This window comes from Balaenoptera borealis, assembly GCF_965194805.1.
Source record: "Balaenoptera borealis genome assembly, chromosome: 10".
Lineage (NCBI taxonomy): Eukaryota > Metazoa > Chordata > Mammalia > Artiodactyla > Balaenopteridae > Balaenoptera > Balaenoptera borealis.
The window spans coordinates 20,052,173-20,065,158 of NC_138874.1; positions in this window are offsets into that span (position 1 = coordinate 20,052,173).

Sequence of the window (12,986 nt, forward strand, 5' to 3'; positions counted from 1 at the left end):
GACTGTGCTCATGCTGGCGGTGTACAGGGTTGGTGTTCCCATGTTGAAATTCCTCATGGTGGCACTGCCCAGGATGATAGTGTACATGGTGACAGTGTCCATGGTGACGGTGCCAATGGTGACAGTGCTCACGGTGACACTGCCCATAGTGACATTTCACAAGGTGACAGTGCCCATGTTGAAAGTGCTCATGGTGACAGTGACCATGGTGACATTTCCCATGTTGACAGTGTCCATTGTGATAGTGCCCATGGTGACAGTGCCCATGGTGACAGTGCTCATGTTGACAGTGCCCATGGTGACAGTGCCCTTGGTGACAATACCCATAGTGACATTTCCAATTGTGACAGTCCTCATAGTGAGAGTTCCCATGGTGACAGTGCTGATGGATGACAGTGCTCATGTTGACAGTGCCCATGGGGACAATGCTGATGGATACAGTGTCCATGGTGATAGTGCTCCTCGGGACCGTGTAGATGGTTACAGTGCCCATGGTGACATTTTCCACAGTGACAGTGCCCATGGTGAGAGTGCCGATGGAGACAGTGTCCATAGTGACAGTTCCCATGGTGACAGTGCTCATGGTGACACTTCCCATGGTGAACAGTGTCCATGGTGACATTTCCGATGGAGACAGTGCTCCTGGTGAGAGTTCCCATGCTGACAGTGCTCACGTTGACAGTGCCCATGGTGACAGTTCCCATGGTGATATTGCTCATGGTGACAGTGCACATGGTGACATGGCCCACGGTGACAGTGCTCACGGTGATAGTGCTCATGGTAATAGTGCTCGTGTTGACACTACCGATGGTGACAGTGCACATGGTGACACTGCCCATAGTGACATTTCCCATGGTGACAGTGCTAATGGTGAGAGTTCCCATGGTGACAGTGCACATGGTGACAGTGCCCATGGTGATAGTGCTCACTGTGACAGTTCTCACTGTGGCAGTGCCAATGGTTACAGTGCGCATGGTGACCTTTCCCATAGTGACAGTTCCCATGGTGATAGTGCTCACCGTGATAGTGCCAATGGTGACAGTTACCATGGATACAGTGCCTATGGTGACAGTGCTCATGGTGACAGTGCCCACTGTGATAGTGCTCAGGGTGGCAGTTCGCATGGTGACAGTGGCCATGATGACAGTGCTCATGGTGGCAATGCCCACAGTGACAGTGCTCATGGTGATAGTGCTCACGATGACAGTGCCTTTGGTGATAGTATCCATGGTAATAGTTCTCAATGTGACAGTGCCCATGGAAATAGTGCTCATGGTGATGGTGCTCATGGTAATAGTGCTCAATGTGACACTGCCCATGGTGACAGTGCCCATGGTGACACTGCCCATAGTGACATTTCCCATGGTGGCAGTGCTCATGGTGACAGTTCCCATGGTGACAGTGCTCATGGTGACAGTGCCCATGGTGACAGTGTCCATGGTGACAGTGCCTATGGTGAGAGTGCCCATGGTGACAGTGTGCATGGTGACAGTGCTCATGTTGAAATTGCCCATGGTGACAGTGCTCATGGTGAGAGTTCCCATGGTGACAATGTTCATGTTGACAATGCCCATGGAGACAGTGCTCATGTTGACAGCGCCCACGGTGACAGTGCTCATGGTTACAGTGCTCACAGTTACAGTGCCCATGGTGATAGTGCCCATAGTAATAGTGCTCACGGTGACAGCATCCATGTTGATATTGTTCATGGTGACACTACCCATGGTGATAGTGCTCACGGTGACAGTGCTCATGAAGACAGTTCCCATGGTTGCAGTGCCCATGGTGACATTGCCCACGGTGACAATGCTCATGGTGACAGTGCTCATGGTGATATTGCTCACGGTGATAGTGCTCACATTGACAATGCCCTTGGTGATAGTGCTCATGGTAATACTGCTCATGGTGATAGTGCTCATGGTGATAGTTCGTATGGTGACAGTGCCCATGTTGAAAGTCCAAAATGAGAGTGCTCATGGTGACATTGCCCATGGTGACTGTGCTCATGCTGGCAGTGTACATGGTTGGAGTTCCCATGGTGAAATTCCTTATGGTGGCACTGCCCATGGTGATAGTGTTCATGGTGACAGTGTCCATGGTGACAGTGCCCATGATGACAGTGCTCATGGTGACAGTGCCCACGGTGACAGTGCTCATGGTGACAGTGCTCACGGTGACAGTGCCCTTGGTGATAATACCCATGTTAATAGTGCTCACAGTGACAGTGCCCATGGTGATTTTGCTCACGGTGACACTACCCATGGTGATAGTGCTCATGGTGACAGTTCCCATGGTAACTGTGCCCATGGTGACAGTGCTCATGGCGACAGTGCCCACGGTGACTATGCTCATGGAGACAGTGCTCATGGTGATAGTGCTCATGGTGACAGTTCACATGGTGACAGAGCCCATGTTGAAAATGCCCATGGTGACAGTGCTCATGGTGGCACTGCCCATGGTGACTGTGCTCATGCTTGCGGTGTACCTGGTTGGAGTTCCGATGGTGAAATTCCTCATGGTAGCACTGCCCATAATGATAGTGCTCATGGTGACAGTGTCCATGGTGACAGTGCCTATGGTGACAGTGCCCATTGTGATAGTGCTCATAGTGACAGTGCCCACTGTGACAGTGCTCAATGTGACAGTGCTCACGGTGACAGTGCCCTTGGTGATAGTGCTCATGGTGATAGTGCTCATGGTGACAGTTCGCATGGTGACAGTGCCCATGGTAACTGTGCCCATGGTGACAGTGCTCATGGCGACAGTGCCCATGATGACAGTGCTCATGGTGACAGTGCCCACGGTGACAGTGCTCATGGTGACAGTGCTCACGGTGACAGTGCCCTTGGTGATAATACCCATGTTAATAGTGCTCACAGTGACAGTGCCCATGGTGATTTTGCTCACGGTGACACTACCCATGGTGATAGTGCTCATGGTGACAGTTCCCATGGTAACTGTGCCCATGGTGACAGTGCTCATGGCGACAGTGCCCACGGTGACTATGCTCATGGAGACAGTGCTCATGGTGATAGTGCTCATGGTGACAGTTCACATGGTGACAGAGCCCATGTTGAAAGTGCCCATGGTGACAGTGCTCATGGTGGCACTGCCCATGGTGACTGTGCTCATGCTTGCGGTGTACCTGGTTGGAGTTCCGATGGTGAAATTCCTCATGGTAGCACTGCCCATAATGATAGTGCTCATGGTGACAGTGTCCATGGTGACAGTGCCTATGGTGACAGTGCCCATTGTGATAGTGCTCATAGTGACAGTGCCCACTGTGACAGTGCTCAATGTGACAGTGCTCACGGTGACAGTGCCCTTGGTGATAGTGCTCATGGTGATAGTGCTCATGGTGACAGTTCGCATGGTGACAGTGCCCATGTTGAAATTGCCGATGGTGACAGTACCCATGGTGAGAGTGCTCATGGTGAAGGTTCCCACTGTGACAGTGCTCATGGTGACAGTGCTCATGGTGACAGTGCTCAGGGTGAGAGTGCTCACGATGATAGTGCTCACGGTGACAGTTCCCTTGGTGATAGTGCTCATGGTGATAGTGCCCATGGTGACACTGCCCATGGTGATATTGCTCACGGTGACACTGCCCATGGTAATAGTGCTCATGGTGATAGTGCTCACGTTGACAGTGCCTTTGGTGATAGTGCTCATGGTGACACTGCCCATGGTGACAGTTCACATGCTGATAGTGCCCATGTTGAAAGTTCCCACGGTGACAGTGCTCACGGTGATAATGCCCATGGTGACTGTGCTCATGCTGGTGGTGTACAGGGTTGGTGTTCCCATGTTGAAATTCCTCATGGTGGCACTGCCCATGATGATAGTGTACATGGTGACAGTTCGCATGGTGACAGTGCCCATGTTGAAATTGCCGATGGTGACAGTACCCATGGTGAGAGTGCTCATGGTGAATGTTCCCACTGTGACAGTGCTCATGGTGACAGTGCTCATGGTGACAGTGCCCTTAGTGATAGTGCTCATGGTGACAGTTCGCATGGTGATAGTGCTCATGTTGACATTGCCCATGGTGACCGTTCCCATGGTGACAGTACCCATGGTGATAGTGCTCATGGTGACAGTGCTCATGGGGACAGTGCACATGGTGACAATGCCCACGATGACAGTGCTCACGGTGATAGTGCTCAAGGGGAAAGTGCCCATTGTAATAGTGCTCACCGTGACAGTGCCCATGCTGATATTGCTCAAGGTAACACTGCCCATGGTGATAGTGCTCACGGTGATAGTGCTCATGGTGACAATGCCCTTGGTGATAGTGCTCATGGTGATAGTGTTCATGGTAATAGTGCTCATGGAGACAGTGCTCACGGTGACAGTGCCCATGGTGACACTGCCCATAATGACATTTCCCATGGTGACAGTGCTCATGGTGAGAGTTCCCATGGTGACAGTGCTCACGGTGACAATGCTCACTGTGGCAGAGCCAATGGTTACAGTGCTCATGGTGGCAGTGTCCATGGTGGCAGTTCCCAAGATGACAGTGCTCATGGTGACATTTCCCATGGAAACAGAGCTCATGATGACAGTGTCCATGGTGACAGTGTACATGGTGACAGTGGCCATGTTGAAAGTGCCCATGGTGACAGTGCTCAAGCTGGCGGTATACATGGCTGGAGTTCCCATGGTGAAATTCCTCATGGTTGCCCTGCCCATGATGATAGTGCTCATGGTGACAGTGTCCATCATGAGAGTGCCCATGGTGACAGTGCTCATGATGACCCTGCCCATGGTGACAGTGCCCATGGTGACATTTCCCATGGTGACAGTGCTCATGTTGACAGTGCACACGGTGACATTGCCCACGGTGACATTTCCCATGGTGACAGTGTTCATGGTGATATTGCTCACGGTCACAGTGCCCATGGTTATAGTCCTCACGGTGATAGTGCTCATGGTGACAGTTCCCATGGTGACAGTGCCCGCAGTGACTGTGCTCATGGTGACATTGCCTACGGTGACAGTGCTCATGGTGACAGTTCGCTTGGTGACACTGCCCATGGTGACAGTGCACATGGTGACACAGCCCATGGTGACTGTGCTAAAGCTGCCGATGTACATGGTTGGAGTTCCCATGGTGAAATTCCTCATGGTGGCACTGCCCATGATGATAGTGTTGATGGTGACAGTGCCTATGGTGAGAGTGCCCATTGTGATAGTGGTCACGGTGACAGTGCCCTTCGTGATAGTATCCATGGTAATAGTGTTCACAGTGACACTGCCCATGGTGATAGTGCTCATGGTGACAGTGCCCTTGGTGATAGTGCTCATGGTGATAGTGTTCATGGAGACATTTCACATGGTGACAGTGCTCATGTTGACAGTCCCCATGTTGACTGTGCTCATGCTGGCGGTGTACATGGTTGGTGTTACAATGGTGAAATTCCTTATGGTGGCACTACCCATGATGATAGTGTTCATGGTGACAGTGTCCATGGTGACATTTCCCATGGTGACAGTGCTCATGGTGAGAGTTCTCATGTTGAGGGTGCTCAGGTTGACATTGCCCATGGTGACCCTTCCGATGGTGAGAGTTCCCATGGTGATAGTGCTCATGGTGACAGTGCTCATGGTAATACTGCTCATGTTTACGCTGCCCATGGTGACAGTGCCCATGGTGACACTGCCCAAAGTGACATTTCCCATGGTGAGAGTTCCCATGGTGACAGTGCACATGGTGACAGTTCCGATGGTGACAGTGCTCATGGTGACAGTGCTCACTGTGGCAGTGCCAATGGTTACAGTGCTCATGGTGGCACTACCCATGATAATAGTGCTCATGGTGACAGTGTACATCGTGAGAGTGCCCATGGTAACAATGCTCATGGTGAAACTGCCCATGGTGACAGTGCCCAAGGTGATATTCCCATGGTGACAGTGCTCATTTTGACAGTGCACACGGTGACAGTGCCGACAGTGACAGTGCTCACGGTGATAGTGTTAATGGAAATATTGCTCATGGTGACACTGCCCATGGTTATAGTGCTCACAGTGATAGTGCTCATGGTGACAGTTCCCAAGGTGACAGTGCCCACGGTGATAGTGCTCATGGTGACATTGCCCACGGTGACAGTGCTCATGGTGAGAGTTCGCATGGTGACAGTGCCCATGGTTACAGTGCTCATGGTCACACAACCCATGGTGACTGTGCTAAAGCTGGCGGTGTACATGGTTGGAGTTCCCATGGTGAAATTCCTCATGGTGGCACTGCCCATGATGATAGTGTTGATGGTGACAGTGTCCATGGTGACAGTGCCTATGGTGACAGTGTCCATTGTGATAGTGCTCTCGGTGATAGTTCCCTCAGTGACAGTTCTAATGGTGACAATTCCATGGTGACAGTGCCCATGATGACCGTGCTCATGGTGACAGTGCCCACGGTGACATTTCTCATGGTGAGAGTGCTCACGGTGACAGTGCCCTTGGTGATAGTACCCATGGTAATAGTGGTCACGTTGACATGGCCCATGGTGATATTGCTCACGGTGACGCTGCCCATGGTGATAGTGCTCACGGTGACATTCCCATGGTTACAGTGCCCATGGTGATATTGCTCACGGTGACACTGCCCATGATGACAGTGCTCATGGTGACAATGCCCATTCTGACAATGCTCATAGTGACAGTGCTCACGGTGACAGTGCCCTTGATGATAGTACTCATGGTAATAGTGCTCACGGTGACAGTACCCATGGTGACAGTGCTCACTGTGGCAGTGCCAATGGTTACAGTGCTCATGGTGGCAGTGTCCATGGTGGCAGTTCCCAAGATGACAGTGCTCATGGTGACATTTCCCATGGTAAGAGAGCTCATGATGACAGTGTCTATGGAGACAGTGCCCATGGTGACAGTGGCCATGTTGAAAGTGCCCATGGTGACACTGCTCATGGTGTCACTGCCCATGGTGACTATGCTCATGCTGGCTGTGTACATGCTTGGAGATCCCATGGTGAAATTCCTCATGGTGGCACTGCCCATAATGATAGTGCTCATGGTGACAGTGTCCATGGTGACATTGCCTATGGTGACAGTTCCCATTGTGATAGTGCTCACGGTGATAGGGCCCACAGGGACAGTTCTAATGGTGACAGTTCCAATGGTGACAGTGCCCATGATGACAGTGCTTATGGTGACAGTGCCCACGGTGACAGTGCTCAAGGTGACAGTGCTCATGGTGACAGTGCCCTTGGTGATAGTACCCATGGTAAAAGTGCTCATGGTGACATTGCCCATGGTGATATTGCTCATGCTGGCGGTGTACATGGTTGGAGTTCCGATGATGAAATTCCTCATGGTAGCACTGCCCATGATGATAGTGCTCACGGTGAAAGTGTCCATGGTGACAGTGCCTATGGTGACAGTGCCCATTGTGATAGTGCTCATGGTGATAGTGCCCAAAGTGAGAGTGCTCATTGTGACAGTTCCTATGGTGACAGTGCCCATGATGATAGTGCTCATGGTAAAAGTTCCCACTGTGATAGTGCTCACGGTGAAAGTGCTCACGGTGACAGTGCCCTTGGTGATAGTGCTCATGGTAATAGTGCACATGGTGACACTGCCCATGGTGACAGTGCCCATGGTGACACTGCCCATAGTGACATTTCCCATGGTGACAGTGCTCATGTTGACAGTGCCCATGGTGACAGTGACCATGGTGAGTGTGCCCATGGTGACAGTGTCCATGATGACAGTGCTCACCTTGACAGTGCCTTTGGTGATAGTACCCATGTTAATATTGCTCACGGTTACAGTGCCCATGGTGATAGTGCTCATGGTGATAGTGCTCATGGTGACAGTTACCTTGGTGATAGTGCTCATGGTGATAGTGCTCATGGTGATAGTTCGCATGGTGACAGTGCCCATGTTGAAAGTCTCCATGAAGGCAGTGCTCATGGTGACACTGCCCATGGTGACTGTGCTCTTGCTGGCGGTGTACATGTTTGGAGTTCTCATGGTGAAATTCCTTATGGTGGCACTGCCCATGATGATAGTGTTCATCGTGACAATGTCCATGGTGACAGTGCCTATGGTGACAGTGCCCATTGTGATAGTGCTCACGGTGATAGTGCCCTCAGTGACAGTTCTAATGGTGACAGTTCCCACGGTGACATTGCTCATGGTGACAGTGCTCACGGTGACAGTAACCTTGGTGATAGTACCCATGGTAATAGAGGTCACGGTGACAGTGCCCATGGTGATATTGCTCACGGTGACACTGCCCATGGTGATAGTGCTCACGGTGACACTGCCCATGGTGATAGTGCTCACGGTGATAGTGCTCAGGGTGACAGTTCCCATGGTTACAGTGCCCATGGTGACAGTGCTCATGGTGACAGTGCCCGCGGTGACTGTGCTCATGGTGACAGTGCTCACAGACATACTGCTCATGGTGACAGTTCGCATGGCAACAGGGCCCATGTTAAAAGTGCCCATGGTGACAGTGCTCATGTTGGCACTGCCCATGGTGACTGTGCTCATGCTGGTGGTGTACATGGTTGGAGTTCCCATGGTGAAATTCCTTATGGTGGCAATGCCCATGATGATAGTGCTCATGGTGACATTGCCCACGGTGACAGTGCTCATGGTGACAGTTCGCATGTTGACATTGCCCATGGTGACAGTGCTCATGGTGACACAGCCCATGGTGACTGCGCTAAAGCTGGCGGTGTACATGGTTGGAATTCTCATGGTGAAATTCCTCATGGTGGCACTGCCCATGATGATAGCGCTCACTGTGACAGTGTCCATAGTGACAGTGCCCATGGTGACAGTGCCCATGGTGACATTTCCCATGGTGACTGTGCCCATGGTGACATTTCCCAATGTGACAGTGCTCATGGTGAGAGTTCCCATGGTGACAGTGTTGATGTTGACAGTGCCAATGGTGACAGTGCCCATGGTGACAGTGCCCATGGTGATAGTGTCCATGGTGACAGTGCTCATGTTGACAGTGCCCACGGCGACAGTGCTCATGGTGAGAGTACCCATGGTGACAGTTCTCACCTTGATAGTGCCCATGGTGACCATTCCCATGGTGACAGTTCCCATGGTGATAGTGCTCACCGTGATAGTGCCCAGGGTGACAGTTCCCATGGATACAGTGCCCATGGTGACAGTTCTCATGGTGACAGTGCCCACGGTGATAGTGCTCATGGTGGCAGTTCGCATGCTGACAGTGCCCATGATGACAGTGCTCATGGTGACAGTGCCCACGGTGACAGTGCTCACAGTGAGAGTGCCCTTGCTGATAGTACCCATGGTAATAGTGCTCACATGAAAGTGCCCATAGTGATATTGCTCACGGTGACACTGCCCATGGTGATAGTGGTCACGGTGACAATGCCCACGGTGATAGTGTTCATGGTGATAGTGCTCATGTTGAGAGTGCTCATGGTGACACTGCCCATGGTGACTGTGATCATGCTGGCGGTGTACATGGTTGGAGTTCCCATGGGGAAATTTCTTATGGTGGCAATGCCCATGATGATAGTGCTCATGGTGACAGTGCTCATGGTGACAGTGTACATGGTGACAATCCCCACGGTGACAGTGATCACGGTGATAGTTCTCATGGCGATAGTGCCCATTGTAATAGTGCTCACGGTGACGTTGCCCATGTTGATATTGTTCACGGTGACACTGCCCTTGGTGATAGCGCTCATGGTGATAGTGCTCATGGTAATACTGCTCATGGTGACACTGCCCATGGTGACAGTGCCCATGGAGACACTGCCCATAGTGACATTTCCCATGGTGACAGTGCTCATGGTGAGAGTTCCCATATTGACAGTGCACATGGTGAAAGTTCCCATGGTGACAGTGTTCACGGTGACAGTGCTCACTGTGGCAGTGACATTGGTTACAGTGCTCATGGGGGCAGTGTCCATGGTGGCAGTTCCCAAGATGACAGTGCTCATGGTGACATTTCCCATGGTAACAGAGCTCATGATGACAGTGTCCATGGTGACATTGCCCATGTCGAAAGTGCCCATGGTGACATTGCTCATGGTGACACTGCCCATGGTGACTGTGCTCATGCTGGCGGTGTACATGGTTGGAGTTCCCATGGTGAAATTCCTCATGGTGGCACTGCCCATGATGATAGTGCTCATGGTGACAGTGTCCATCGTGAGAGTGCACTTGGTGACAGTGCTCATGATGACACTGCCCATGGTGACAGTGCCCATGGTGACATTTCCCATGGTGACAGTGCTCATGTTGACAGTGCACAAGGTGACAGTGCCCAAGGTGACATTTCCCATGGTTACAGTGTTAATGGTGATATTGCTCACTGTGACAGTGCCCATGGTTATAGTCCTCACGGTGATAGTGCTCATGTTGACAGTTCCCATGGTGACAGTGTTCATGGTGACAGTTCGCATGGTGACAGTCCCCATGGTGACAGTGCTCATGGTGACACAGCCCATGGTGACTGTTCTAAAGCTGCCGATGTACATGGTTGGAGTTCCCAATCTGAAATTCCTCATGTTGGCACTGCCCATGATGATAGTGTTCATGGTGACAGTGTCCATGGAGACAGTGCCTATGGTGACAGTGCCCATTGTGATAGTGCTCACGGTGATAGTTCCCACAGTGACAGTTGTAATAGTGACAGTCCCCATGGTGACAGTGTCGATGATGACAGTGCTCATGGTGACAGTGTTCATGGTGATATTGCTCACGGTGACACTGCCCATGGTTATTGTCCTCACGGTGATAGTGCTCATGATGACAGTGCCCACAGTGACAGTGCTCATGGTGGCAGTGCTCACAGTGACAATGCCCATGGTGATAGTGCCCATGGTAATAGTGCTCATGGTGACAGTACCCATGGTGATACTGTTCACGGTGACACTTCCTATGGTGATAGTGCTCACGTTGATAGTGCTCATGGTGACAGTTCCCATGGTTACAGTGCCCATGGTGACAGTGCTACTGGTGACAGTGCCCACGGTGAAAATGCTCATGGTGACAGTGCTCATGGTGATAGTCCTCACGGTGACAGTGCTCACATTGACAGTGCCCTTGGTGATAGTGCACATGGTAATACTGCTCATGGTGAAATTGCTCATGGTGATAGTTCGCATGGTGACAGTGCCCATGTCGAAAGTGCCCATGGTGGCAGTGCTCATGGTGACACTGCCCATGGTGACTGTGCTCATGCTGGGAGTGTACATGGTTGGAGTTCCCATGGTGAAATTCCTTATGGTGGCACTGCCCATGATGATAGTGTTCATGGTGACATTGTCCATGGTGACAGTGCGTATGGTGACAGTGCCCATTGTGATTGTGCTCACGGTGATAGTGCCCACAGTGACAGTGCTAATGGTGACAGTCCCCATGGTGACAGTTCCCATGATGACAGTGCTCATGGTGACAGTGCCCACGGTGACAGTGCTCATGGTCACAGTGCTCACGGTGACAGTGACCTTGGTGATAGTATCCTTGTTAATAGTGCTCACGGTGACAGTGCCCATGGTGATATTGCTCACGGTGACACTGCCCATGGTGATAGTGCTCATGGTGACGGTTCCCAAGGTTACAGTGCCCATGGTGACAGTGCTCATGGTGACAGTGCCCATGGTGATTATGCTCATGGAGACCGTGCTCACGGTGATAGTGCTCATGGTGACAGTTCGCATGCTGACAGGGCCCATGTTGAAAGTGCCCATGGTGACAGTGCTCATGGTGATAATGCCCATGGTGAATGTGCTCATGCTGGCTGTGTACCTGGTTGGAATTCCGATGGTGAAATTCTTCATGGTAGCACTGCCCATGATGATAGTGCCCATGATGAAAGTGGTCATGGTGACAGTGCTCATGGTGACACTGCCCATGGTAACAGAACTCAGGATGACAGTGTCCATGGTGACAGTGCACATGGTGACAGTGGCCATGTTGAAATTGCCCATGGTAACAGTTCTCATGGTGACACTGCCCATAGTGACTGTGCTCATGCTGGCGGTGTAGAAGGTTGGAGTTCCCATGGTGAAATTCCTCATGGTGGCACTACCCATGATAATGGTGCTCATGGTGACAGTGTACATCGTGAGAGTGCCCATGGTAACAATGCTAATGGTGACACTGCCCATGGTGACAGTGCCCAAGGTGATATTTCCCATGGTGACAGTGCTCATTTTGACAGTGCACACGGTGACAGTGCCCACAGTGACAGTGCTCACGGTGATAATGTTAATGGTAATATTGCTCATGGTGACACTGCCCATGGTTATAGTGCTCACGGTGATAGTGTTCATGGTGACAGTTCCCATGGTGAAAGTGCTCATGGTGACATTGCCCACGGTGACAGTGCTCATGGTGAGAGTTCGCATGGTGACAGTGCCCATGGTTACAATGCTCATGGTCACACAACCCATGGTGACTGTGCTAAAGCTGGCGGTGTACATGGTTGGAGTTCCCATGGTGAAATTCCTCATGGTGGCACTGCCCATGATGATAGTGTTCATGGTGACAGTGTCCATGGTGACAGTGCCTATGGTGACAGTGTCCATTGTGATAGTTATCATGGTGATAGTGCCCTCAGTGACAGTTCTAATGGTGACAGTTCGATGGTGACAGTGCCCATGATGACAGTGCTCATGGTGACAGTGCCCACGGTGACATTGCTCATGGTGACAGTGCTCATGGTGACAGTTCCCTTGGTGATAGTACCCATGGTCATAGTGGTCACGGTGAGAGTGCCCATGGTGATATTGCTCACGGTGACACTGCCTATGGTGATAGTGCACACGGTCATAGTGCTCATTGTGACAGTGCCCATGGTGACTATGCTCATGGTGACAGTGCTCACGGTGATAGTGCTCATGGTGACAGTGCTCATGATGATAGTGCTCATGGTGACAGTTCGCATGGTGATAGGGCCCATGTTGAAAGTGCCCATGGTGAAAGTGCTCATGGTGACACTGCCCATGTTGACTGTGCTCATGCTG